A 6099-nucleotide genomic window follows, 5' to 3' on the forward strand; every position below is an offset into this window, starting at 1 on the left:
GTTTTAAATAATCTGGCGCAAGTTAGTTGACGGTTTCATGCTAAAATAATGATACATGGAAACCTATGTAAGATCATTTTGAAATATTGCACATGTTTAATGAATTCGGAGTATATTTATTGACTACTTGACATGTACAGTATAGCCATCTGATGTAGCATATCCTTGAATAAGTTGCATGCGATCGTATTATCATCTTATGATAAACACCATTTTTAGCTTGCGCATGATAAAACAGATTATCTATGTACCGATTGATGCAATTATCTGCATTACCATAAAAATGTTAGTAAAATAGGAAAGGCATTGGAAAACGCGTTGCTATCATATAATTTAACATTATATTACTAAAATAATTATTTTTATTGTCTCTCTTTATATGTACTTTTCAAATCCTAAAAATATATTAATAATAGGTTAAAGGAATAAAAAAAGTGTCTTTAACAGATTCGATCTTATATTAGCATTCAATATTATCCATTTAAAATAAAAATATTTTATCGAATAACAAATTTTGTGCCGTTCACTTTTAGTTATTATTAATAAATAACTTCTGCATTCAACAGGAAAAACTAGTGATAAAATAATTATTATCACTAATTACTCGTGTAATCACGGCGATTTGCTACTTCGAACGGATTCTTGCTCGCGGATTTCAATTAATTAGAATATATATAGTCATAAAGAAAGAAAGGGAATATTTCATATTTTCTGCCTGCAGTACCTGCTCGCGCGGGTATGTACGAGCGAGACGGGGCTGACAAGATAGAGGTGGCGGCAGGGGCACCGCTTTCCCGTTCATGCAGCTCCATTGCTGTCCCCATTCGGCGCGTCTCAGCAGCAACAGCAGCCCGAGAGCGCGCGTTAATTGGTGAGACCAATTAATTCCGACAAGTTCGCCCGATGCGATTAGCGCGCGTATGTAGTGGTGGTGGTGGTGGGGTGGTGGGGTGGTGGTGGTGGTGGTGGTGGTGGTGGTAGTGGTGGTGGTGGTGGTGCTGGTGGCGATGATGGTGGTGGTGCGTGCAGTTTATGCAGCTCGGACTGCGGCCTCCCCTGCGCCCGGCGCCGCCGCCGCCGATCTGCCCCCCGGAAATCGAGGAACCTGTTCCGCCGCGCGACACCGCTTTCTCACATTCTCGCTGCTTTCGCACGAAAGATATCGCATCGGCGCGACGCGTTCCTCTCCGGCGAGCGGCGCGCCGGTTGCGGACACAAATTACCGGAGCTACCGGAGCTACCGGAGCTACGTATGTGCCCGCGGCGATCTCGCTCTTTAGCGAAGCAGGAGGATGCCCGAGAACAGACACCGAGTAATGCGACACGCGGTTTGTTGAGGCTGTTGCAATTAGACCCGCTGCGACTTGTACACGATGAAGCGTCGCGATTCATTTGCTCTCTCGATTTATTCGTACAGAGTTATTATATGTGACTATTAGCCAGCTGTTCCCGATTTGTTTGGGGGTATCTGCTGCAAGCGTAGAATGCGATTACTTCCCAGCAAACACAAAATATAACTGTCATATAACACAGAAGTAACACGCAATATAACAACTGTTATATGTTATTAATGTTAAAGTTACATAATTTTCTTTGTAACTGCAATATAACTGTGTTATAAAACTGTTATATTGCTCTCTTATATATTGGTTATAATAATATAACAGTAATATAACTTAAATATGCGATGTTATATAACTGTAATATTTGCATATTATGTCTATGTTATATACCATTTTTAACATACAGATGTCGAGTCGTCCGCTAGATGGCTTCCGTTTCTCGTATGCAAAATATGATACAAAATATATATAAGAACGGTGATCACGGCAGGATACAACTTGTATTATAAGTTTATTTCTACAATGAAGTGGTACATTTTTGAACGAATAATAAATAAGAGCAAAGTACTAACTCCTGCATAACGTTTAGGAAAATAAATTAAACACAAACCTGTAGTTGTAGAAAGAGGAAGAAAGAATAATTATATTTCATTTATGTAACATTTAAGTAACATTTTAGTAACACGTTATATTACTGTTATATTACTGCAATTTCGTATGAGTGGGAAATTACAACTAACATATACATTACATGTAACGAACATGTTATATTGCGTGTTACATTCTGTTATATTATGACAATATCACTGTTATATGACTGTGTTTGCTGGGTTTAATCCTGAGTAGTGGTTTTGATTGATTGAATTACGCTATTCCCTTTGGAAGGCTTAGCGACTCTTGGATGAACAATCCGCGCATTTTGCAGGCTGAAACTTGCTCGGACGATTTAATCGAGATCCGGCGTCGGCGGATGTCGATACAGTTCGTTCGGCGAACTCGCATTCGAAATTAGGCCCACGGCGTGCGTGTACCGCACGTATCCGGGGATGGTCTACCTATGAGTCCAGAAGGTCAGGAGCGCGGAGCCGCGGCGGAGAAGGTAAGCCGGCGGTTGATTTATCGGCCAATTAGTCCACCGTATCGGGTGCGCTTCTCCGGTGCGTCTCATCTTACAGACGATATCCCGACGAAGACCGGCGCACGGGTTAAAACGCCGGGAGAGGAGAGCCGTCCAGGGCCGTAGCTATGCGCCTCGCTGAAAATACAAGCGATCGCTGATGAGAGATAAAGAATGGACATTCGATAAAGCACAAATTAAAAAAATTAAAAAAAGAAGAATCATGCAACATCGATATTTTTTACGTTTAAATAAAGAGGAAAAAATTGTTCATTTATGCGTGCATCGGCGGATAGCCTCGATTTGCCGTTGCAATAATTACAAATGCGTGGAAGCAGCGGCGTTTATTTGACGCGCGTCGGTTTTTTTCGCAATCTCGTTCTGCGATGGCTTCATTAAGCCGGATCCGCTTCGATTTGCGGTTAATGGTGCACGAGCATCCGCGTCAGGCTGTCTTTCGTATCTTAAGGTATCTCTGCATGGTGTTTGTCAGCGCACACCATTTAGCGCTTCGGCGTCTTACCCGGGCTAAAATAGACGGCACCACTCTGCTTAAACGTTCTCAGAAAAATGCACGTCGCTCGAGGAAACAAGATTAAAAGGCGTTTGCAGTGCCAACTGACAGCGGCACCCAATTACGCTCCGTTTTTGGTGCAAAAGTTGCAGAAATAAGAAAGAAATGAATAATAACGGCGTCCACATGCAACCTGCTGTGCAGCGAATATAAATTCATAATAATAAAACTAAAACAGCGAATATGTTACGAATATTTGCACCTCTGCAGACAGTTTATACTCCAGTAATTAACATTTCGCTATTTTTAATATGATCTAATAAAATATGATAAAATAAAGAGATCTAATATGATCTCTTTTGTTGTGAAAGTCAATGAAAAAATGCGATGCGCGTTTTACTACACTTTTTAATTTTTATGATCTCCGATTGGAAGGTTAATGAAATGTGCAAGCGCAAGGAATTAACATTGTGAGCTGTTGAAGCGCCATGAGAGCCACGAAGGGTCGATCGCAAATTCTCGTGTTGCCATTGCGATGATACGCGCATTAGCTAATGCTCGAAATACGAGACGACGGTTTTCGCGTGCTATAGCGGCCACAATCCTATTTTTCGTGGCGGCGGGCCCCGGAAAGGGGGTCCGTACGTGATGACTTGCCTCTGGCACCATTAGATCTGCCGGCTCGAATTTCAGTTGTGCCGCTGCGAACCGAACGATATAGCGGCACCGGGCCCACTGTTCCGCTGGGCCCCCTGAGAGGTCCCAAACTTTACGCCCATTGTCGAGAAACGCGCAGACGGAGCGACAAATTAAACGTAATTAACGCGTCACGCGGAGGGAGTCGTCAAGGTGTTACGTAGAAGGTAAAATGTTCTCCAAACTGAAACAATTACCAACTGATCTCCAATCGCTCAAGTGGAGATCGAGGCGCAGAGTCTTCGTATTCATATTCTGTAATCTGCCGAACGTCGGAGTGATTTAAACAACATCAGTAAAATTGCAAAATCGTTATTCGCGCATCGCTCTGCCCCCATATTTTCCCACATTTAAAAGCGAAACATTTTCTCGTTTCCGTCCAATTAATAAATTAATAAAATTAATAAAAAACACGAAGCGTAGACTTTGTTGCTCGCGAGCGTTCTTCACGCGTTGACGCGTTATCATATGATTCATAAGCAACGCGTCATCGAATAATTCATAAGCAACGCTGATAAGTGATAATGTGCCCTTCCGAGGCGTTCGCGCTGATGCCCGCTCGCCAAACACGATCGCCTGGTGAATCGCTAATTTCGCATTCAGCATTACGCACGGTAACGGGTGACAAAGTATCGCGAAGGTTCACGGCCACATAACGCGTCGTAACGCGCGTGCCGATGGAGAGAGAGAGAGAGAGAACCGAGTGTTTTCTAAATCGTTTCCTCGCCGGGGCCCACCCCCGGGGGCACCCGGGGGGTGCCGCGCGCCTCCGCGCGGATAAGCGCGCGGCAAGAGCGGTTTACGATTTTACTTTATTGCCTCGGCGATGCATTGTCAAAATGTATTACGGCCGCGGCCGTGTATAGAGCGCGGTTTAATATCCTGTCTGCATTTAATCGTACCGGTATTAGAGTAGCGACTACGGGTGGTCCTATTAACCGCCACGCCGGTGCGGTGCCGGTGGCGGGTTTACTTTACCTTTCGCGGATATATCCGGCCCGTATTTGCGTTATTAGCTCGCCGTTACGTCACTCACGCTTTTTCCTCCCCCGCCCCGTTCCTACCCCTTCTCACTCACCCCGAAAACGTTGATTAACGTTGTTCGCCGCCGCCCGCGCACACAATGCCCGCCCGATAATTAGATGTCGATGCGAACGCGTCGGGCCTGGGCTAATTGGACCCTTGGGCCCGCGAGATCCCCGCGGGATCTCCTTTTGCCTCCGCAAATTTTGGGAGGATGTTCGCATTCAGTGTCGGTTAACGTCGCCCACTGGCTGTCCATCAGGATGATCTGGTACGCCGCGGTAAATTCGTTTGCATTTTACGGTGGACTCGAGAAAATAATTCTTGATGAATTTGCGAGCATAGGGTTCAAGAGAGTTGGTCGAACAGCTTCTCTGGAGACTTTATTTCAATTTTTGTATTCTGGTGTATTTTGCACACGTAATATATGGGATGTTTAGTTTTATTTAATAAATGCAAGCGCACGTTCAACTTCGCCACTTCGTTTTTGCAGTTCAATTCCTGCGTTCTTCGTTCGCCATTGTGCACGCAGCTTTACGGCGTTCCTGCGTTTAAAAGTGCGAGGTTTTCCTCGCTCGATACACGAGGAAGAGGTCTCGTCGCGGACTTGGGGTATTTCTGAGCGGTGTTACACGTGCCCGTCGCGCCCTGGCGTCCGTCTCTCTTGACTTAACTATAATTTGCACGCCGTAAATACGTACGTATTGCTCCGGTGGCACCACACAGGGCACACGGACGATGAGAGGCTAAACGCCGCAGATGTGCAACCTATGGTACACTATGTCTCGGTCATAAAATGCGCCGACGGTAGTTAAATCCGTATTTCTAGAGCGGACCAGCTCCTCTTTGTAACTCTGTTCACGTCTGCGACCTTCCGCACCCGCTCTTCTCTTCGTCGAGCCGCGCACATTGCGTCCCTAATCGTGCCGAAGTTTTATATACAGAACTAGAAACGTGAAAATTCTTGTAATAACTTTCTGGTAATCAAGAACGGCCTGCATTTTCTAATAATTTCTAACAAAGGCAATCCCCAATAAAAAACGCTATGCGTTGTTCTATTATTTGACAATTAGTCGTTATGAGAGACAGTGTATCAAGAATGACCAAAACACCGTTCTGTAAAAGTGGCGCACAAGTATTACAAAATATCCTTCTGGAAGTAGCTTTCAATTCGTCAGCATTATCTACTCTTCGTGCTTTAACTCATTGCACCGTCGCACTTAATATTATATAATTTAATTTGGTGTTATCTTACAAAACGTAGATAGGGTCGCATAGAGAGGGTGCGGGTGTAGAAAGCTCCCTTAGCGGACCGTGATCGTGCGCCGGGGACATTTTCCCGCACCGTTATTGTATCCGATAAGTCGGGAGATAATCGCGCGGGCTGAGCGTCGTGATGTCCCTCG

This window comes from Ooceraea biroi, chromosome 3, assembly GCF_003672135.1.
Source record: "Ooceraea biroi isolate clonal line C1 chromosome 3, Obir_v5.4, whole genome shotgun sequence".
In the NCBI taxonomy this organism is placed as follows: Eukaryota; Metazoa; Arthropoda; class Insecta; order Hymenoptera; family Formicidae; genus Ooceraea; species Ooceraea biroi.